The 24853-nt window shown below is 38.7% G+C and overlaps 1 non-coding gene across 1 annotated transcript; it reads left to right on the top strand.

Annotated features, from left to right (window-relative positions):
- The first annotated feature begins 11615 nt into the window (after positions 1-11615).
- LOC141701631 (small nucleolar RNA R71) lies at positions 11616-11722 on the top strand. Its single transcript, XR_012566860.1, has one exon. It is a non-coding gene; the product is annotated as a small nucleolar RNA R71 (small nucleolar RNA).
- Positions 11723-24853: the final 13131 nt, after the last annotated feature.

Here is a 24853-nt window from a genome sequence, read left to right as displayed (position 1 = left end):
ATCGCCTTAAAAACCCTTAATGGTTAATTTATTAAAAATAGTGGAGCCGAGAGTGCTCGAGCGACTTAAGTGAATCGTTAAGCGCGAAAGCGAACGTTAGGACTCTAAATGGTTAAAGTCTAGTTTCTTAAGCGACCGGGGTTTAATTCTGACTTATGTTGTTGTTCATAGGTTATCGGACCCATTCTAAGCTTAAGTCTATCCGGGAGCACTCAGGCAAGTTTTCTACCCGTTATATTGTTGTTGTGATGTATATGTGTATATGCATGATCTTGTGATAAATGCATATTTGTTATTAGCAAATTCTTGCGATATATTGTAGCATGTGATATGGTATATATGCATGCCTGTTTCGTATTCTTGATTTATATATCTGTTGGTTCAAATGCTTATTAGTTGCATAATACCTATGCTAGAGATAGGCGGTATTTGCGTATACCCTTAGTATAGGGGATCAAAAAGGTGAAACATTTTTTAAAACCGGGAGGCGAGGCTCCCGAGTATAATATATATATATATATATATATATATATATATATATATATATATATATATATATATATGAATGGTTTTTAAAGCTATTAATCGAATAAGATTTATTCGATAACTTTTTAATGAATATTACTTGAATATTCATCCGAGGACTTATGGCTCCTTTTATTTTATTAATTGAATATTATTTGAATATTTATTCGAGAGCTTATGACTCAGTTTATTTTATTAATTGAATATTATTTGAATATTCATTCGAGGGCTTATGACTCAGTTTATTTTATTAATTGAATATTATTTAAATATTCAATCGAGGGCTTATGACTCAGTTTATATTATTTAATGAATATTATTTGAATATTCATTTGAGGATCTATGACTCCGATTATTTCTGAGTTATATTCTTTATTTTATTAAAGAATAAGGTGTCGATAATCAAACTTATTTTTGATTATTCAAATAAAGATAGTACTTTCGTATAAGTATATCTTTGGTTATTTAATACTCATTTCAAGTATAAGTCTTACAACTTCTACTTCAATTATTTGAATAAAGATTATTCTTTATGGGAATATTATTTAAATAATAATATTCAGATATTTTCTAAATATATTGGGACTGATTTACTTCATTAAATCAGCATTACTCCAAACACTCATTAAAGTGTTCTTGAGTCTTCAAAATGATTTTTAAAAGTTAGAGCGGATCCCAAAACTCATTTTTATATTTAAGATCTTCCTTTTAAAGGGGATTTAAATACTCGCTCAAAACCTGAGGGATCCGGCTCTGTGGTGTATTTTATATTCGCAACGAGGTTGTTGTTTTGGTAAATGAATTGATTACTTACCCAACGTTCGGGAAGTAAGTCCATCTATCGAGTCGGCATAAGCAACATGGGCTCAGTGGGCGTCCATGATAGTGTAAGTGGCTCAGTGGGAGTCCATCAAATGCGTAAGTGGCTGAGTGGCAGTCCAGCATAAGGTCCTATTGCGACCAGGGTGATGACCAGTGGGGAATTCGTCCATCTACTAGTAGAAAAGGTTACTTATTGGTATGTTTGCCTGATCAACAAGATATCAGGTTTATGCCAAAATTCTTTCCTTTCCAAATTTATTGGATATTGCAATTCTGTTCATACTTTACATGACAGAGGTTTTCAGGAAACGTATGTATATATATAGGTGTATATATATATCGGGACTTAATGAAGTATCTCGTAACTTCATTATTTATAGTGATATTCAAAGATTTAATCTATTCAAATCTTGTCTTGCAGTCTCATCTATGTGATGAACTGTTGAAAGCTCATTATAACTTGAACGGTGGTAGTTCAAGTAGTATTTGGAAAAGATGTTAGTATATTGGAGTATCTTGTAACTTCATCTTTTAAACTTATATCTAGTAAATGATTATCTTATGCATAACAAAGATTTTCAGAAAAACGTTGAGACAAGGTTAGATATATGAGATCACCTTGCAACGATATTTTTTTTTATACAGTTATAAACTGGAACTCTGTGTATATTATACATGTCAGAGGATTTCAAAGATTGTGAAAAGTATATATATATATATATGTATATATATACTGAATATTTTGCGACTTGGTCGCGATAAGATATCAGCTTGGTTCATTTCTTTTGACCAAGACTTTCATGAGTACTATGAGTATGCTCATATATTGTTAATCAGTATACATATTATTTTGGTGGGCTTGTTGCTCACCCTTGCTTTTTTCTTTCATCACACAACATCAGATAGACAAGATGAACAGGACCAAGCTCCCAATTCGCGAGCAGATAGGAAACGTTCCGCAGTTTCCTATAGGCGTTGATGTCGCTGTAGCTGAGGTAGGAGCTACCAATAGGCTAGGCTTTCAACTTTTGATGTACCAGATTTATGTATATTTATGAATTGTAATAATGGCAAAGAAATGTAAATTTATTCAGAAACCCTTTTAAGGTGTATTGACAGATAATTGTGGAATAAAATGACTTGTGATTATTTTTGGATATACATCTCTGAGACTATAACTTGTGGTGTGTGTGTTTATTGTGGGGTCACAGTACAGAGTAGTTGATTATTTATTAAGATTGGGTGTTATTAAGGGAAATGGAACTCGTGACAACCCGGATCCCTGTTAGGGCGAAATCACGCACTAATATTCACGCAAGTATACGCGTTCGCAAGTAATATAGAATACTTTCTAGTTCGTTCCCTCAGAGACTCAGACTAATTTATTGTCTAATTTAACTCACTCACCAATGTATGACTACTTCTCAATGTTAAGATAATAACACTTAAAATTGTTGATTAAATATTAACTATAATTAACTACTTAATTAACCACTTAACTAACACTTCAATTTATCAATAATAAAACACTCATGAGATCACAACTTCATTATTACTTCCTTCTATAGCCATAGTTATTACCTTTAGCATGTGACAGTGATGATATTAATCGAATAACACGAAACTGATAAAAGCCAACTTTCATTGTACTAATACCATTCTACCAAACATCCACAATTAAGATAGAAGTTGAATAGTCATCAATTATGTTGAGTTCCTATATGTCTACAGAAATTGACAGCACAACGATTTAAGCACAAGTTATTCCTTTTTGATTACATAGGGCAAATAAAACTGTTAGAGTTACCCACTAATCATGCACAACGTACATGAACCTATGCTAGCATGGCAAGTTCTAAATCTCAAGATCCACCGTCGCTTCACAAGAGATTAACACCCTATCTTATATGTTCGCGACGCACATAAGACGAATACGCACAACCAATACTAGATATCATGCAATCATCACATACTAAAGTATTAAACAATTAACTAAAGAATTCCATAATAAATCCGTTGTAACCCCATGATCACGATTAGCCCATAATAGAACTTATCGCCATCATGGGTTCATATGAAATCATGATAAACAAACACAAGAAAATAATAACTAAACTGATTATATTAAAACAGAGTACGTCACAAGAGTAAATAAGTCAAAGCAAGAAAACTAGCATCCAACGTTACAACGAAACAAGAATCACAAGAATATATGCTTCCTCTTCGCTGCTGTGTGCTAAATCGGTCTTCTTCCTTATCTCCTTCGCTTCTTGCAAAACACAATCTAAAACATAATCTCCTCTTAATACTCTATGAAAAACGTCTCAAATCTACCTATATAATAGTCCCATAAAACTCAGATTACATAGAAGTTGGAAGCCAAACAGAAGTAGAAGTCTAAAATAATATATCTTTTTCCCCGACCCTGCGCGGCCGCTCAGCATTTCTGCGCGGGCGCGCAAGGCTGCTGCGCGGCCGCTCAGCATTGCTGCGCGGGCGCGCAGGACCCTACTGGAAAATTTCCAGGTTTGCTCCGTTTCTTCGCCGTAATCTGCCCGTTCTTTTCCTCTCGCAATGGTGAACACATGCCAAGGCTTATTCTTGATGATTCCTCCTCCGAAATGCAACTAATACCCTGAAATGCATAAACACTAGAAAAACGCATCAAATACACAAAATACTTGATTTCAAGACACCAATTTAAGCCATTTTAAGACGTTCTAAGTGGCATAAAATGCCACTTATCACACCCCCAAACTTAAATCGATGCTTGTCCTCAAGCGTCACAGACTCAAAAACAAATAAAAATATTCATGAATTCATGAATGCAATCTATATAAAAATGCAACGATCCCCCTTACTACAATTAACCAACCAAATTGCCACGTCTCAACGAATGCAGTTAGACACTAAAGATCAATAAACTCATGCAAACGGACATACCGCCAGAAACGTGGTGTGTGCAAATGCTTAACAGATATGCTTTGGAACTAGACCAATTACTATGACTAGACTATCCTCAAGGCAATCCTACGATTATACAAAGAATAAAAATTCTAGGCACAAAGTGATATACAACACTACAAGAACTCTGGAGCTTACTACGGAATCGTGCTTTTTATTTACAACTCAAATGCTTATTTGACCGTGCAATGAGTGAGGTCCACAAAAGACTTATACAATGGTATCCATGTAACGAGCGTTAGGTTAGCGGATCCCAGACTCTAAAAGCCTTAGGTCACTAGGCACAAAGTCCCCTAAGAACTTAATAACTCGAATACCAAAGAGCCCACTCTTGATCAATTATGCAAATTTTTTTTTTTTTTTAATAACTCTGAGCAAGTGCGTTTCGCTCCATCTTGCTCAACCCTAGACTACTCGCATAACATGCGAGCCGGCTACTAGCCATTTGACGCCTAGCCACAACTAGCAACAAATTCCATTTTTACTCCATTTTTTTTTCTTTTTCATGCCTTTACCACTAAGAACCTATTATCAAATTCTAAGCATAATAAATAGATTATCCTCGAAAATAATCAGATCATAACAACAATCTAGTCCTTAAGCATTCTCTAAGACTTAGTGACAATACAAGTGCTTCTAGCATGCATATCAACCTACACAACTTAATATCACTTTAATGCTATCACTACACTCACATCAATATCACAATTCAGTCGATAAATCATTGCAAAAGGGATCATGGTATATGCATGAGCTATATGATATGACAAACAAATAAAGCTATATATAAAAAAAACTATATGGCAAAAATTATGCAACTATATGAACTAACTATCATGAATATGCAGCTATATGACACACACAAAATATTCCTTAACTACCACCCCCAAACTTAAAATCTTCACTGTCCCCAGTGAAGGTAGTAGAAAGGAACACAGGGTATACCTACTCGGAGTCATCATCATCATCACCCTCAGTGGGTGGAGTATCAGGCGGCGGGTATGCAGAGTCCTCACCAAAAACTGGCCACTGGATATCAGCTCCAAGGCCTCGAAAGGCAGTCCCTAACGCAAGAGTGAGCTCCTGAGCAAACCTGCTCTGCGTTTCATACATGGCATCCATCCGCCGTGAAAGCCTCCTATACTGGGCATCACCCATCCCAGCACCCTCCTGAGCTCTCGAAGAACTAGCCTCACCACGCCCTGGCCTGGCCATAGTAGCACCTCGTGCTGGACGCCCTCCTGGAAGACTATAACCCAGCCCATGCTCCTCAGGCTCACCACCGGTCCACTCCTGCATCCCATTCAGAGTGCCAGAATCTATCGGAGCTGCTGGAAACTGCAACTGCTCATGAGCCGGCCAGTTCACTCCTACTGCTCGGCATAGCTTTGTAACCGTGGATGCATAAGGGATGTTCATATGCTTTGCTCCCCTCAAAAACTTCAGAATTCCTTGGTAGATAAACTCACCAAGGTCCACATAATATTCCTCATTCAGAATTCCCCACAACAACTGTGCTCTCTCAACTGTGACCTCGTGTGCATGTGAAGAAGGCAAAATATTAGCACATATAAATGCATTCCATGCACGGGCATACCTGTTCATGGCGATCACCGGAAAGTGACGATACTCATTATTGGCTGGACTGCGGTTCCAAACTGTGCCCGGTCGACAGAGAGTAGCACAAATCAAATCCAAGTCAAAGTCCTCAACAGTCTTTTCATTCTAGTTCTCCTCCTCGGGCTTCCTCTCGCACTGTCCAATCACACGACGAATCGCCGCAGGATGATAATCAACCGTCAGCCCACGAACTACAGAAAACCCATTCTTTTCAGCCTTCGCGTTCGCGTAGAACTCGCGAACAACACTCATCGGTACTGCTTCGGGTGACTCACAAAAAGCTATCCACCCCTTCTCTGCAATCATGGGCAACAACTCACCATCCCTCCCTGATGGTAAAAACCCCCTCTCCTTCAGAATCGGCTTCCCCAACAGCCTAGTGTACTCCTCCTCCGCGGCTCTGTCAGTTAACCGAGGCCTTACAGCAGTACCCCTTGATGAATCAGCAGTAGGAACTGTGTTGCTGCTGTCAATAGTGCGTGCTCTCTTGGGTGCCATTGATTTGTGAATAAAAGTGTGTAAGAACTGATTTTTTTGATGTTTATGAGAGGGTTTAAGTGTAGGAAGTTTGTGGGAGATATGTAGGATAGGTGTATGTATATATAGGGTGTGTAGTAGGTTAAATTAGATTAGGAGTGGGGTTGAGGGATAAAATCATGGGGTAATGGGAAAAGAATTCGTGGGTTTATGGGCTGTGATGGTTTTTTTTTGTGTTTTTTTTCTGAACTGTAAAAAAAATTTTGGAACTCGACTCCTGCGCGGCCGCTCAGCATTTCTGCGCGGGCGCGCAGAGGGTCTCTGGAAAAAAAAATTTTCAGCCCCTATTTTCTGATTTTTTTGTGTTTTTGGATAGGTTATTAACTTCTAAGGGTTCCTGTAACAACAATTCATGGGTTGCCTCCCACGCAGCGCTTCTTTTTCGTCATTAGCTTGACGTTCCGTACCTTTCTCACGTAGTCAACAACATGGCACTAACCACCTCTCGGTTTGCCATGTCCCCATAGTAGTGTTTCAACCGCTGACCGTTAACCTTGAATGCTTGGTCCGAATCATTCTCAAAAATTTCCACCGCTCCATGTGGAAACACAGTTTTGACAATAAAAGGTCCAGACCACCTTGATTTCAACTTCCCAGGAAAAAGTCGGAGCCGAGAGTTGAATAACAGAACTTGTTGCCCTGGCACAAATAACTTAGGATGTAGCTTCCTATCGTGCCACCTCTTCACCTTTTCCTTATACATTTTGTTATTCTCGTACGCTTGAAGTCGAAATTCATCAAGTTCATTAAGCTGAAGCATTCTTTTCTTATCAGCTGCATCTAAATCCAGGTTCAATTTCTTCAATGCCCAGTAGGCCTTATGCTCAAGCTCCGCCGGTAGATGACATCCCTTACCGTACACCAACTGAAACGGTGACATCCCAAGTGGAGTTTTGTATGCTGTTCTGTAAGCCCAAACAGCTTCATCGAGCTTTAAAGACCAATCCTTCCTTGACGGACAAACAACCTTCTCTAGAATGCGCTTTATCTCTCTGTTAGACACTTCCGCTTGACCATTTGTTTGCGGATGATAGGCAGTAGCTACTCGATGATTCATATTATAACGCTGCATCATAGAAGTGAACTTACGGTTGCAAAAATGCGATCCTTCATCACTTATGATTACCCGAGGTGTTCCAAACCTTGTGAAAATTTGCTTATGAAGAAAATTTAGCACTGCCTTTGTATCATTTGTCGGTAAAGCTTTAACTTCGACCCATTTTGAGACATAATCGACTGCCAGCAAGATGTACTGATTATTGCAAGACGAGATAAAAGGCCCCATGAAATCGATTCCCCATACATCAAAGACCTCGACTTCAAGCATCACATTTAATGGCATCTCATCCTTCCTTGACAAATTTCCCACTCTTTGGCAACGATCACACCTTAAAACAAACTGATGAGCATCCTTGAACAAGGTAGGCCAGAAAAAACCTGCTTGCAGAATACGAGCTGTCGTCTTCTCACCTCCATAGTGTCCACCATAAACCGTGGAATGGCAGTCTCGTAATATCCCCTCCGTCTCACAGAACGGGATACATCTCCTGATGATCTGGTCAGCTCCCTGTCTAAACAAATATGGTTCATCCCACATATACCACTTCACCTCATGAAGAAACTTCTTCTTTTGAGCGGATGTCAAATTATGAGGCATTATATTGCTGACAAGATAGTTTACAATATCTACAAACCATGGTTCTTCCTCCTGAATTGCAATCAACTGCTCATCCGGAAAAGATTCATTGATTAACGTCCTATCTTGTGAAGTAGAATCGGGATTCTCCAATCTAGAGAGATGGTCAGCTACTTGATTCTCAGTACCTTTTCTATCTTTGATCTCTAACTCAAATTCTTGAAGTAAAAGCACCCAACGAATGAGTCTCGGCTTCGAATCCTTCTTAGCAACCAGATAGCGAATAGCTGCATGATCAGTGAATACTGTCACTTTCGTACCAAGCAGATAAGATCGAAATTTCTCAAAGCCAAAGACTATAACCAAAAGCTCCTTCTCAGTAGTGGTGTAGTTCAATTGGGCCCCATTTAAAGTCTTACTCGCATAGTAGACCACATGGAAGAGATTTTTCTTGAGCTGTCCCAGAACTGCACCTACTGCATAATCACTCGCATCACACATCATCTCAAACGGTTCTGTCCAATCTGGTGCTGTAATAATTGGTGCCGTGATCAAACTCTCCTTGAGAGTCTCGAATGCTGCCAAACATTCATCATCAAATTTAAAAGGCACATCTTTCTCAAGTAAATTGCACAACGGCTTAGATATCTTTGAAAAGTCCTTGATGAATCGCCGATAAAAACCCGCATGACCGAGAAAACTACGGATTCCTTTGACCGAATTAGGTGGGGGAAGATTTTCAATGACTCCCACCTTGGCCTTGTCCACCTCCAGACCTTTGCTAGAGACCTAATGCCCAAGGATAATGCCTTCACGCACCATAAAATGACATTTCTCCCAAATAAGCACCAAATTAGTTTCCACGCATCTTTTGAGTACGGCGCGCAGATTATTCAAGCATTCATCATATGAGTGTCCAAAGACGGAGAAGTCATCCATGAACACTTCGACGTTATTTCCAATCATGTCAGAGAATATAGCCATCATACATCTCTGAAAGGTGGCCGGGGCGCCACATAACCCAAACGAAACTCTACGAAAAGCAAATGTGCCAAATGGACAAGTGAAGGTAGTCTTTTCCTGATCCTCTGGTGCAATACAAATCTGATTATACCCGGAATAACCATCCAGAAGACAAAAATACTCATGTCCCGCCAATCTGTCAAGCATTTGATCAATGAATGGGAGAGGGAAGTGATCCTTTCTTGTGGCTTTGTTCAATTTCCTATAATCCATGCATACTCTCCATCCTGTAACTGTTCGAGTAAGGATGAGCTCATTCTTTTCATTTGCGACCACAGTGATACCTCCTTTCTTAGGAACACATTGTACAGGGCTCACCCACGAGCTGTCAGAAATAGGATAAATGATGCCTGCATCTAGCCATTTCAGAATTTCTTTCTTCACCACCTCCTTCATGATGGGATTCAGTCTTCGTTGCTGTTCCACAGTTGGCTTACTTCCTTCCTCTAGCAGAATTTTATGCATACAATATGAAGGACTTATCCCCTTGATGTCTGCTATGGTCCATCCTATAGCCGATTTGAATTCTCTCAAAATCCTTAAGAGCTTATCTTCCTCACTACCTGAAAGGTCAGCTGAAATAATAACAGGTAACGTAGATGAATCACCTAAAAAAGCATACCTCAAGTGTTCAGGTAATGGTTTAAGCTCCAAGGTAGGTGCTTTCTCTATTGATGGTTTGAGCTTCCCTTCAGCATTCTTAAGGTCAGAAGTACCAAGAGATTCAAATGGTATGTCGAGCTTTCGCTTCCATGGAGAAGCGTTCAGATATTGTAATTGCTCGTTGCTATCTTCATCATCACTGTCAAATTCCCCCACTAAGGCCTTTTCCAATGCATCAGACATTAGCATGTGATCGAGTTCTGACGTAACCGCAGAATCAATCACATCCACTTTTAAGCACTCCTCATCTTCTGTAGGGAATTTCATTGCCTTGAATACGTTGAAGGTCACATCCTGATCTTGGACCCGCATAGTAAGTTCCCCTTTTTGTACATCTATCAAGGTACGGCCAGTAGCCAAGAAAGGCCTCCCCAAGATTATGGGAATCTTCTTATCTTCCTCAAAATCCAGAATAACAAAATCTGCAGGAAAGAAGAGCTTATCCACCTTGACAAGCACATCCTCAACTATGCCCCTTGGGTAAGTAATGGAACGGTCAGCCAATTGTAGCGACATGTATGTGGGTTTTGGATCAGGCAGATCCAGCTTTTTAAAGATCGACAAGGGCATCAGATTAATGCTTGCTCCCAAATCACAAAGGCACTTGTCAAAAGTTAGATTGCCAATGGTGCAAGGAATGGTGAAGCTTCCTGGATCTTTCAGTTTTTGTGGTAACTTTTGCTGCAGAACAGCGCTGCATTCTTCCGTGAGAGCAACGGTTTCAAGGTCATCCAGTTTCACCTTCCTTGAAAGAATAGTCTTCATAAACTTCGCATAACTAGGCATTTGTTCCAGAGCCTCAGCGAAAGGTATATTGATGTGAAGTTTCTTGAACACCTCCAGAAACTTCCCGAACTGTCTATCCAGCTTTTGTTGCTGCAATCTCTTAGGAAAAGGTGGTGGAGGATAGAGCTGTTTCTCCCCTGTATTAGCCTCAGGCAGAGTGTGTTCAACAGTAGTCTTCCTTGGTTCCGCCACTTTCTCCTTTTGCTTAGATTCTTCATCCCTAACTTCAGCTTCGACTTCTTTTGCCTTTTCAGCATCAGCTACTTTTCCAGACCTTAAGGTAATAGCCTTGACTTGCTCTTTGGCTTCCTTCCTGCCTGGTACTTCCGTGTCACTAGGAAGAGTGCCAGGTTGACGATTGAGCACTGCATTGGCTAATTGACCGATTTAATTTTCCAAGGTCTTGATAGAAACCGCCTGTCTCTTGCACAACAGCTTAAGTTCCTCAAAATCAGCACTAGTAGGTGCAGCTGCACTTCCCTGTTGAGGATATGATTGCCTTGTAGCATACTGCTGTGGTTGCTGGAATCCAGGTGGGTTAAACTATTTACTTACTCCTTGCTGATATGGTGGCTGAATAGCATTCTGATTATTCCCCCAGCTGAAATTTGGATGATTTCTGTTGTTAGGATGATAGGTCGCTGGCACAGGCTGCCGTTGTCGCTGATAATTATTCACATACTGAACAGATTCATTGACAAGAGAACACTGATCCGTAGCATGAGAACCTGCACAAAGCTCACAAACCATAGCTATTTGATTAACTCCATACGTAGCCAGAGAATCAACCTTCATTGATAGCGCTTGGAGCTGGGCTGCAATAGCGGTGGCTGCATCAACTTCCAGAATACCTGCTACCTTGCCTGACGTCATCCTTTGAGTTGGGTTTTGATGCTTATTTGCAGCCATCGTCTCGATAAGATTATACGCCTCAGTATAGCTTTTAGCCCATAAGGCGCCTCCAGCTGCTGCATCGAGCATGGGCCGAGATTGGGCCCCCAAACCATTATAAAAACCAGTGATTACCATCCAATCCGGCATTCCATGATGTGGACATTTTCTCAACATTTCCTTGTAGCGTTCCCAAGCCTCGCACATAGATTCTGTAGGTTGCTGCGCAAACTGAGTAAGAGCACTCCTCATAGCAGCAGTCTTTGCCATTGGATAAAACTTCACCAGAAACTTTTGCGCAAGATCTTGCCACGTAGTGATTGACCCAGCTGTTTCAGAATGTAACCATTCTTTAGCCTTATCCCTCAGTGAGAATGGGAAAAGCCTCAACTTAATAGCCTCATCAGTCACGCCATTATACTTAAAAGTGCTGCAGATCTCGACAAAATTCCTTATGTGCATGTTGGGGTCTTCAGTTGCCGCTCCTCCAAAAGAAACAGAATTCTGCACCATCTGAATAGTGCCCGGCTTGATTTCAAAGGTGTTAGCTTGAATAGCCGGATGAAGGATGCTTGACTAAATGTCATCAATTTTAGGCCGAGAAAAATCCATAAGAGCTGGATCAGCTTGAACAATACGATCTCCCATGTTTACTGGTTCTTTCTGCTCAGTTCCTGAATCCGAATCCTCAAAATCTAACTTCTCTGGTGTATCAAGAACTTCGTCTTTCTCCTCAGCTGTATCTAAGGTCCTCTTGCGAGCACGAGAACGAGTTTGCATAAACGTTTGCTAAAGTACCTAAAACACAACCGAAAAGAGTAATTAACTACTACGTCCTAATCACTGAGTCCTAATGATCAATGATGGTAAGTACATAAACTAAACAAATACGCCGAGTCCCCGGCAGCGGCGCCAAAAACTTGTTAGGGCGAAATCACGCACTAATATTCACGCAAGTATACGCGTTCGCAAGTAATATAGAATACTTTCTAGTTCGTTCCCTCAGAGACTCAGACTAATTTATTGTCTAATTTAACTCACTCACCAATGTATGACTACTTCTCAATGTTAAGATAATAACACTTAAAATTGTTGATTAAATATTAACTATAATTAACTACTTAATTAACCACTTAACTAACACTTCAATTTATCAATAATAAAACACTCATGAGATCACAACTTCATTATTACTTCCTTCTATAGCCATAGTTATTACCTTTAGCATGTGACAGTGATGATATTAATCGAATAACACGAAACTGATAAAAGCCAACTTTCATTGTACTAATACCATTCTACCAAACATCCACAATTAAGATAGAAGTTGAATAGTCATCAATTATGTTGAGTTCCTATATGTCTACAGAAATTGACAGCACAACGATTTAAGCACAAGTTATTCCTTTTTGATTACATAGGGCAAATAAAACTGTTAGAGTTACCCACTAATCATGCACAACGTACATGAACCTATGCTAGCATGGCAAGTTCTAAATCTCAAGATCCACCGTCGCTTCACAAGAGATTAACACCCTATCTTATATGTTCGCGACGCACATAAGACGAATACGCACAACCAATACTAGATATCATGCAATCATCACATACTAAAGTATTAAACAATTAACTAAAGAATTCCATAATAAATCCGTTGCAACCCCATGATCACGATTAGCCCATAATAGAACTTATCGCCATCATGGGTTCATATGAAATCATGATAAACAAACACAAGAAAATAATAACTAAACTGATTATATTAAAACAGAGTACGTCACAAGAGTAAATAAGTCAAAGCAAGAAAACTAGCATCCAACGTTACAATGAAACAAGAATCACAAGAATATATGCTTCCTCTTCGCTGCTGTGTGCTAAATCGGTCTTCTTCCTTATCTCCTTCGCTTCTTGCAAAACACAATCTAAAACATAATCTCCTCTTAATACTCTATGAAAAACGTCTCAAATCTACCTATATAATAGTCCCATAAAACTCAGATTACATAGAAGTTGGAAGCCAAACAGAAGTAGAAGTCTAAAATAATATATCTTTTTCCCCGACCCTGCGCGGCCGCTGAGCATTTCTGCGCGGGCGCGCAGGACCCTACTGGAAAATTTCCAGGTTTGCTCCGTTTCTTCGCCGTAATCTGCCCGTTCTTTTCCTCTCGCAATGGTGAACACATGCCAAGGCTTAATCTTGATGATTCCTCCTCCGAAATGCAACTAATACCCTGAAATGCATAAACACTAGAAAAACGCATCAAATACACAAAATACTTGATTTCAAGACACCAATTTAAGCCATTTTAAGACGTTCTAAGTGGTATAAAATGCCACTTATCAATCCCCGACCCCGGATTTGGGGGTATTACAGAAGTGGTATCAGAGCTAAGCGTTATAAACCTCAGAGATGATATGATGTTAAGATAATAAGTTCACTAAGATAATAAGAACTCTTGCCAAGTTCATAGTCGGGCTACCTAACGTAGTACTGACAGTTAAAACCTTTATGGGAACCCTTATAAATATCGTGATAGAAGCGTAGTTCATTATCGTATATGGTAGCGGGACTCCGTACCCTGAGGTTGAGGAGCAACAACACGATGATGTTTTATTACTTATTGGAGATCAGATTATGGATCCGATAGAGAGTCCTAACGCGGGATCGGATGATGTTCATATTGAGGATGTAGCGGTTGAGGATGTTGTCCTAGAAGGGATTATTGCTAAGGAGGATCCCGTGGGGGATCCTGAAAAGAATGAATAAAGGACCACTGATGAATTGATGACCATGGTTAGGTCGACTACCAGAGGTAGGATTGGTCGGTCACTACCGGAGGTTCGTTCAAGTTTGTAAAGATAGTAGCCCCCTTTAACGCGGCTTACTCGTAAGACTGAGAAGTTCGAATGGACAGAGAAATGCGAGAACAGCTTTCAAAAACTGAAGCAAAGGTTGGTGACGGCACCTATGTTGGCGTTGCCGGATGGAAAAGGAGATTTTATGATGTGTAGTGACGCTTCGCATAAGGAATTAGGGTGCTTCTTATACAGCACAACAAGGTAATCGCGTACGCGTCAAGACAATTAAGGGAATTTAAAATTCGATATCCCCACCCATAAGCTTGGGCTCATGGCAATAGTTTTGCCCTAAAGATTTGAGGCACTACTTGTATGGAGAGAAGTGCGAGATTCACAAACCATAGGAGCTCTAGTACATTTTTACGTAGAAAGAGCTCAACATACGCTAGAGGAGGCGGTTAGAGCTAATCAAGAATTATGATTGGGAGATTCTTTATCATTCGGGGAAAGCCAATGTGGTGGCTGATGCCCTTAGTAAAAAGGAGAGACTCAAGATGATAATGTCTTTTGGAGAGTTTATAAGAGATTTTGAGAAAATGGAAATAGAAGTGAAGGTAACCGGAGCCGGTACCGAAAAGCTATTTGAGATTGCAATACAGTTCAAATTATTGGAAAAGAACAGATTGTGCCAGAAAAAGTGATGAATGAAGGTAGAGAGCCAACAAATAGATAATAGATTAATACCGAGAAAGATGATAAGGGAATAATGAGGTATTCCTACAGAATTTGGGTTCCAAATGTTCAAGAGCTTAAAGATGAGATCTTAGATGAAAGCTAGTTTGAGGAATAAGATTTAGAGCAAACCCTGAACGTGATAGTCAGGGAGGTCGCCATCAAGATCGAAGGAACCCATAACATGATGAAGTGGAAAATGAGGATTTAAAATATGTAGGAGGACCCCGATTATGGGGAGGAGGAGGGAATGCTCAGACTAAGGACACGGAAGTCGAGTAAGGAAAGGAGACCCGAGACGGTACTCCTATACGAAAATTTATGGACCTTTCTAGACAGAACTTAGACTATTATCCCCAACCACCACCCTGAGGAAACAATTCGGTGAGAAATTCTTTCAGGACCTTTAAGTCGCTAAGCCCTTAGAGTTCCAAGGAACAAGCTAAACCAGTCGAGGCAAGAGCCTGGCTAAAGGAAATATAGGAATCATTTGAGGTTCTAAATGATGGACGAATCACAAAAGACTATTTTTGTCACTTACCCTCCTAAGAGAAGGGCCACCACTGGTGAAAGACCAAGAAAGGCACGGAGCCAGAGGTTAGAATAAACTGATTAAAGTTCAGTCAATTGTTTTTGGGAAAGTAATTCCCAAGGTTATGGAGATAGTGTAAAAGCTTTAGAGTCAGAACAAAGGCGGATGAGTATGATGAAATATGAAGCTAAGTTGTAAAAGTTGTCAAGATTCGTTCTGATGACAAGAATCCCAGAACGATGTGATGCTTGAAGTCAATGATTAGTGGGTTCATGAAATAATGATAAGAGAAAGGAAAATAAAAAGAAACTGAAGTGGAAAGGAATATAAAGGCAATAGAGTTTGAGGAATGATAAGGGAGTTGGGTATGAGGAAACCCTAAAGACTCGTAGCAATAGAAATAGAAAAGTATGTAATCGTCAGGATGAGGGTGATTCACCATGAGTTAAAGTTGATGATTGAAGGAATAAGAGATACATATATTTTATCCCCTGTAAGTTGGGAGGATTCGAGGAAACCTTGAAATAGTTCGAAGGATAAATAATGAGACGCGGATAGACTGAGGAGACAAGGAAGTAAGAAATTAGGAAAATTGGATGAAGGAAGTGACATTCAAGAATGTGAAGTGTAAGACCGGTGGCTTGATACCCTGAAAGGGAGACGTCAGGTATGAAAGATATCCCAACATTGAGGTGACTGTTGAGGTAAACAACAAAAGTAAATAAGGAATTATTAAGAAGAGGTTCACGTTGAACACGACCAATATCTTCCAGAACATCCTTGTTATCGTTATCAAATTAGGCATGACAAGCGGATAACCGTTGTTATCTTTTGGAGGCCATATTGATTGACCCCCCTTTTTAATACAGATGTTATGGTGAAATTAGACATATACTATCGAGGTGGGAATGATTGAATAAGACACCCTTATCAGGGATATATGACTTGATTTATCCATGGAAGGATGCAGGTACCTTTTAAAGGTGGAATTAAGGATAGAACATCAGTAACTTAAAATGAATCCTAGGGGAATGCATAAAGGTTGGCATTTCACCCTTAATAGGGATAGTATGAGTTTTGACAGTATGAATTGGAAAGGATTAAGGTAACAACAACCTTTAAGAATCAGTGGAGAAATTTTTTAGAAGTATATAGACAATGGTTCTAGTATTAGTAAATGGTATTTTGATATGCCCTGTATCTAGGGAATACAGGAGGAACGATTCAAGGATAACCTTAGAGGTTTTACAAGGAGAAAGGTAATATTCAAAATTCTCAAGAATAGAAATGTTGATAAAGGGAATATGACATAATTATAATGATGCCAAGTGGGGCACGTGTTAAACCACGAGAAAGTATGGATCGAACCAGTAAAGGTAGAAATTGTTCAGGGCAATTACAGCCTAAGTTAAAAGATGTTCTAAGTATGATTGAAAGTCAGTCGTGACAGTGATTAACCTCTAAAGACTGAGGCAATAACTTATGGAAAAAGATGGTGATATTTTTTTTACTCATTAGATTTTAAGGAAAACATCTTCACATAAGCTGTGATTGAAATGAGGTAGAAAATTATTTGGAGGTGGTTAAAATGACATTGACTGTAAGGAAATTTTACTATCAGGAAAGGCCAAAGAGGTGGCCGACACTTTAAGGGTAAGAGGATAATTATAGGCGCTTGTGCCAAAAGAATACAGTGATGATGGTTAAAGTTGTGAAGGTTGTATTATGGTTTGGAAGATTGACATTCCTTCTGATGACTGTGCACTACCCAACCGTGATAGTAGTTTGGTAAAGATTTAATTTGTGTAATCGCCATGAGCGGGCTATCTATCTTAGAAGGTCCTATCTTGAGAACAATCCAGGACCATATTTCAAAAAGGACTAAATGAACTTTTGAGTTAAGTCTTCTATTGAAGGCATACGATTAAGAATGGTATTAACCTGCTATCATTGCTTTGACTGAAACTCTTCTGCAATTTTATCTACTTCATGTCATGAAAGTACGTCAGAGTTTTGAGTGTTCTTCATGAATTATGATTGGTGATTATGTTAACTCCTTAGAAGGATTTGATACGACATGTATGGACTCCGTATGGTTAGATATTAAGATTTCATGGAACGTGAATGATGACAGTAGGTCAGTGGTGGACCATAGTAATGCAGCAATGATTCTGCGAGTAATGAGCTGATTACAACCGTGAGAGTTGTATTGGAATGGATGTTGAGATTGAGTACCACTAATCGGGTCGTGGTAGTGTATAAGTTATCATTGATAGACTAATTAAGTAGAGTATCTACCTATTGAATATTTATTCCCTCTTATGAAAAGATAGTCGTATTACTATATGAGGAAGGTTGCGGTGCAAGCATAGAATTCTAGTAACAATGATGTCTAGAATGAGTTCCCAGGTTCGATTTTCGATATCGAGGGAGTTTCAAAGGTGATTTTGTATAAGCTCGAGGAAGAGCAAGGGTCCATAGAATGATGGACGGAATAGCAAAAATATTTAGGCATGTGAAATACGATGCTATAATACTTGATGTTGATATAAATACATATATGTTTTGTTCTCCTATGATAAACCTCTATAGTTCAGAGGTAGATTCCAGGCCAGATATTTTGTGGCAGTATATTTTATATATACAATTATCTTCAGTTCGTCCTTTTCTCTTCTTTTCATTTCATGTAAGCTGAGAAGAACAACCCTTCCAGAAGGGGAGGTATTGTCGAATGACTATCTATCTGTGTGATAGAAGCCTAGTAGGATACCATATGTTGTTTAATTGCTTGTCAAGTACTAAAGGCCGGGCACCTTCTGTACTAACTATGCAATGAAACAAGTGTTCATGATCATAGTGATCTCTCAACAAATTCATTTACTTCTATATGATTGATCAAACTTTGGGAAATAGAAACAGCTGAAAAAGGAGTAATAAAGTTATGGTAGTATTTGGAATGGAAACACTTTCGTGATACTAAGGTTGACGTGGTTATTAAAAGGTTATAGAACGCTAACGAGCAAAAGTATAACCAGTATAATATTAGGAACGGAAGGTAGTAGCGATTACGAACTGGAAAAGAATCGGTATTAGGAAGTAAAAGCTCTAATGCTAAAAGCTATAATAAGAGTCTGTGCAATAGACTTGAAAGAATTTGGAATGATCACTTAACACGGATTGAGTTTTCTTACGAAAATAGATCATATGTCATTATCGAGATGTCGCCTTATAAGATCCTTGAGGGAAGATAATGTCGATCTCCCTTATGATATGATGATGTTGCAGAGCGCAAGATGCTTAGACCAGCAGTGGTCCAAAGGACCAAGGATATAATAGATTTAATTAGAGGACGGCTGGTAGTAGCCCAAGATGGGCACACGAAGTATGTTGATTTGATATGAAAGGACAAGGAATAGGAAGTAGGGGATCTAGTGCTGTTATAGATATTCCCTTGGAAATGATGGATGAGGTTCGGAAAGAAAGGAAAGCTAAGCCCACGAATTGTTGGACCCCTGGATATATTAAGACGTATTGGGAAATTAGCATATGAGCTAGCCCTACCCCCGAACATGTAGCAAGTTCATAACATGTTCCACATATCAATGTTAAGGAAGTGTAATTCAGATGCCAGATAAATAGGGGCATATGAGCGCATAGACATGCAACCCGACGTAATCTATATGGAGCAACCAGGAAGAGCTATGGAGTGAAAAGGAACAAGTGCTTAGGAGAAGGGTTATCAAACTAAGCAGAGTTGGTGGTAGGACCACAATGTGGAAAAATTTCGTAAGAGTTAGAAAGTGCAATGCTAAGAAAGTATCCCTACTCATTTTCTATTTGATTCCGGGACGAAATCCTTTTAAGGAGGGGAGACTGTAATAACCCCAATTTTAGGAATTTTTGAAACCCTTATGAATAGTGTTTTGTTGATTATGCTGAATAAGAAAACTTTTCATGCCACACTATGTAGGGGTTCTGTTATGGATATTCTGAGATTTTATTAGTACTCTATATGGTATATAAGTGTATGTAAAGATCGTCAGAATCCAATTCCGAACACTTTGATTTTTCCCGGAAATCCACTAGATACGGAAAGAATTTAGTATAAGGTAACAGGATAAAAAGGATTTAAATAAAAGGATTATAAGAGAGGATCATGAAAGGAATATAATGTATTGAGAAAGGTTAAGGAAACCTAAGTAATAAGATCCCGGGTATGGTCCCTCAAACGATAAATGAAAACGAAAGTTAAGCGAACCGTATAACAGATCAGCGGTCATTAGGCAAACAATTAGGAAGTTAATCAAGGAGGTTAGGGATGATGAGGTCATCCAACCAATAAGAAGGGGGCAAGTAAGGGATGATGACATCATAAGCATGACATAAGCATGACATAAGGGGATGGAGATGTGGTTGATTTAAAACCACACAAAGTTCAAGGCTAGAAAGGTAATTAACCAAAAACAAAGTAAAAAAACCAACCAAGCTAAGCTAAACAAATCAAAAAACACAAAATCATTTCATTCTTCAACCTTGCTCTCGGCTTTTCTCCATTTCAAGTAGCAAAATTTTCAAAATTCAAGTTCCAAGCTTCCTAAATTGGTAAGTTAATTATCTAGTACTCCTTATGCATAGATATGGCTATCCTATGAGTGTAAGCCTCCAATTCATTCTTAATCTTCTCCAAGAAATCAATGAAGAAGACAATGAATAGTGATTTCAAGGTTTTTAACTTGATTTTTCTTGTTTTTCCTTTAAGATCCAAGCGTCTCTAAGACATCTCAAGGCTTCTTAAGGCTTCCTAGCTACTCCAACCACTTCAAGGAAGGTATAACATCTCCAAACCCTAGCTTTACTTTTTATATTAGGATGATTTTGATAGTTGTGGTAAAGAGTAGCTTGATGCTTGTTGGTTTAGAGTTTGGGTTGGAATGGTAGTGAATTGATTGTTGAAATCTTATGGTTTGGTTAAAGGACTTAAGTATAGTTTAAATTCAAGTTTAAGAATAAGTATAAATTGTTAATATTGAGTTGATTGGGGCTGTTATGATGTAGTGAGGATGGATTTTGGTTGTATGAATGGATTGGGATTGATTGGTGGTTGAATTGGGATGGTATAAAATTGGGAAATCGCGTAAACATAGCTGTCATAATGTCCGATTTACTTTAGACTGCTTTTGTTCATAACATTAGGACCCGAGAACTCCCTGCTAGGTTTTTACCATTGCCATGTTTAGATAGTTCATGTTACGAGCTTCGTTTTGATATGTAGTTCGTTAGATTCCGATGTACGGTTTAGGAGAAACGACCGTTTTAAGTAACGGAATTTCGCGATCGAACCATTACCCCTCGCCTTACTTTGAAACTTTGGTTAAGGACCTCAAAAGACTAATTGGGGTACGAAACAATTATGTTAAGTGGATTAGGCAGTTGGTAAGGTACTCGCGAAAGAATTGCCTTAAAACCTGTTAGGAATATATGTGCATTAGTTTGATGATATGTTTAACAAAACACTTAAGTAGAAATCTAGTGTTTGTAGCCTCAACGGATAAGACCACTTTGGCTATCCGTTGATGGTGTAGTTTACTTAGAAATAAGTCTAGTGTTGTAGCACATTTCAGTCTCTGAATTTGAGATATAATTCTTAAATGTTGAGGGAAATTATAAGTCATGTTGACTACTAAAGGATATGCAGATAGGAAGGCCAATTGTAAATATTTCATGCCTTGTAATTTTGTATAAATGAAATGGTGTCAACGGATAACTTAAAGACCTTCAACGGATGAGAAACAAAGCTTCAACGGATGTCTCTAAAGCTTCAACGGATAACATCCTTCAACGGATGAGTGCATCAACGGATAGAGCTTCAACTACTAACACATCAACGGATAAAGCCATCAACGGATGAAGGCTTCAACGGATGTTCTGTTAAATAGTAGTTGACAAGTGGTAGTTGTACCTACAAATAGAGGCACATGGGTTGACAGAGACAACTGAGATGTGGTAGCCTATTTCAGGAACATCAGAAAAAGCAGCCATTCTACTCTAGTATAAAGAGGCAATAGTCAACAATGCACTGGAGTAAAATGGAGAAGAAACAAGTGGAGAACTTATTTTATTATTGTACTTTTTATCTTTGTCTTCACTTGTAAACTTGGTGTTATATAAACCAAGTAGCAGCTAGTAATTAGACAAGAATTTTTCTAGAGCTGTTTAGAAAAATCTTGAGAAAAATTATCTAGTTTGTACTAGGATGCAGCTGTGATCAACTTCTTGAATCACAGATTTTCTGAAATACCATCTCTGGTGGAACAACAAATCCACCAGAAAAGTTTTTAAGGTCTGTTGTGTTCTGTACTTTTGTGCTTGAATATATATCTGTCTGTATTAGCTTAAAGCAATTCACACACTTGTTTATCTTAAACACAAAGCCTTTGAAACTGCTCAAAACTTGAAAAAGTTTTGAGATTTACATTCAACCCCCCTTCTGTAAATCTCATTGTTAGTTCACTAGGAATAACAATTGGTATCAGAGCAGGCTCTTGACACACAAAGAGTTTAAAGTTCTTGGAAACTAACAAAGATGAGTAAGAAGGATATTGGAGTAAAAATCCCAGTTCTTGACAAAGACAGTTATCACCATTGGAAGGTGAAAATGCACCTTCATCTACTCTCCCAAGATGAAGGTTATGTAAACTGCATTGAGAATGGTCCTCACATTCCCCACAAAGTAGCCACAGTTGCTACAGCCACAATTGTTGTTGGTCAATCCATTCCAAAACCTAGAGCAGAATGGACAATGGAAGACACAGAAGAAGTCCACAAGGATAAGAAGGCTATGAACATTTTGTTTAATGGTCTTGACAAGGATATGTTTGATAATGTGATAAATTGCACAACTGCCAAAGAGGTTTGGGACACAGTTCAGCTACTGTGTGAAGGTACAGAACAAGTAAAAGAAAACAAAATGCAGCTTCTCATTCAACAGTATGAGTATTTTCATTTTGAAGAAAATGAATCTTTAAATGACACATTCAACAGATTCCAAAAGCTGTTGAATGGACTGAAGCTGTATGGTAGAGTGTACCAGGTGAAGGATTCAAATCTTAAATTTTTAAGATCCTTGCCAAAGGAATGGAAACCCATGACTGTCTCCTTGAGAAACTCTCAAGATTATAAGGACTTCACTCTTGAAAGATTATATGGAATCTTGAAGACTTATGAACTAGAGCTGGAACAGGATGAGCTATTGGAGAAGGGAAGAAAGAAAGGAGGTTCAGTTGCCTTGGTAGCTGAAAATGAGAAAGAATGCAGACAAGAAACTGTGAGATCAACATTAAACTCCAAAGATGGCACAAGCAAATCAGAATCAAGTAAGGGTAAGGAGCAAGTTGCTGAGAATGAAGACAACTCCAGTCAAGATGACTCTGATGGTATTGATGAGCATCTTGCATTTCTGTCCAGAAGATTTGCAAAGATGAAATTTAAGAAAAACACTAGAGCCACTAAACCTCATAAGAACATGGTGGACAAATCCAAGTTCAAGTGTTTCAATTATGGTATAAGTGGACACTTTGCAAGTGAGTGCAGAAAGCCAACTTCTGAAAAGAAGAAATTTGACCAAGTAGATTACAAAAAGAAATATTTTGATCTGCTCAAGCAAAAGGAGAAGGCTTTCATTACTCAAGAAAAAGACTGGGCAGCTGATGAAGAAGAAGAGGATGAAGATGTGGAATATGTCAACTTGGCTCTCATGGCTGATTCTGAGGAAAATGAAGTTAGTTCATCAAGCAACCAGGTAATCACTACTGATTTAACACAGCTTACTAAAGAAGAGTGCAATGATGCTTTTAATGACATGTCTACTGAATTGTATCACTTGCGTGTGTCTCTTAAATCTCTTGCTAAAGAAAATAGTAGGATTAAAGAGAACAATCTGTTTTTAAGTAATAGAAATGTTGTGTTAGAAGATAAGTTGATTGACCTAGAGAAAACTAAGCTACATTGTATATCTGTTGAAAATGAACTAGCTGAAACTGTTAAGAAAGTAGAAATACTTTCTAATCAATTAGAGAGAGAGCAAGAGGTAATTAAAGCCTGGAAGATATCTAGGGATGTTAGTGCTCAGATTGTCAAGGTCCAAGGAATTGAATCATTTTGTGAGACTGCCTGGGATAAAAACAAAAAGAAAATGGAATTAATTGATGGGCTGTCGACGGATGTGGAATCAACGGATGATGAAAATTATCCGTTGAAGGAAGAAAAGGAGCATCCGTTGAAGGTTCCTCAATTAAAACAGGCAGATGTTTCTAAAAGTGAAAATCTAAAGAAACTCAACAAAAAGTTTGGTTCAACTTCCAAGAACTTTATCAAAGAAGAAGCAAGCACATACAAAGATTTCAGTAAGGTGAATATAGGACACATGACCTTAGAACAGTTAAAGAATAGGCTCAAAGTGGTTGAGGATAAAAAGGAAACTAAAAGGAAATCTAATAGAAATGGGAAGGTAGGGGTTAACAAACATAACAATTACACACCTGATAAGTATGCTCCTAGAAAAAGCTGTGTGCATTGTAATAGTGTTAATCATCTATCTGCTAATTGCAAATCTATTAAGAAAACTCCCATACCTGTACCCTCTTCCATGCCTAATATGTCTGCATCACCTCTGCATGCTATGCCTGTTATGTCTCAACAGAATCCTTATGCACATTTTGCAAACATGCCATATTTTAACAATCCTTATCTTGCTGCATTTAGTATGCCTCAAATGCCATACAATATGCCTATGTGGAATAACATGTTTGCACAATCCATGCCTTATCAAATTCCAAATGTGCTAAATGATTCTGTGACTAACCCTACACCTCAACCAACTACATCTAAGATCAAGGTTGACTCAAAGTTACCTAAGTCTAAAGATGCAGGAGGAATGAAGTCTAGGAGAAAGGCTAACATGAATGGACCCAAGGAAACTTGGGTACCAAAATCAACTTGATTGATTTTATGGTGTGCAGGGAAACAGAAGAAATCTATGGTACTTGGACAGTGGCTGTTCAAGACACATGACAGGAGATTTCTCCCTGCTCACAGAGTTTAAGGAGAGAGCTGGCCCTAGCATAACCTTTGGAGATGACAGCAAAGGGTTTACTATGGGATATGGCTTGATTTCAACAAGGAATGTCATCATTGATGAAGTTGCATTAGTTGATGGTCTCAAGCACAACTTACTGAGCATCAGTCAACTATGTGATAGAGGGAATACAATTTCCTTTAATTCTGAAGCCTGTGTTGTCACCAGTAAGAAAGACAACAAAGTGGTT

Source organism: Apium graveolens, unplaced genomic scaffold, assembly GCF_009905375.1.
Source record: "Apium graveolens cultivar Ventura unplaced genomic scaffold, ASM990537v1 ctg4221, whole genome shotgun sequence".
Taxonomy (NCBI): domain Eukaryota; kingdom Viridiplantae; phylum Streptophyta; class Magnoliopsida; order Apiales; family Apiaceae; genus Apium; species Apium graveolens.
Note: the sequence above shows the minus strand (reverse complement) of the source record. Positions and strands in the feature narration are given on the sequence as shown.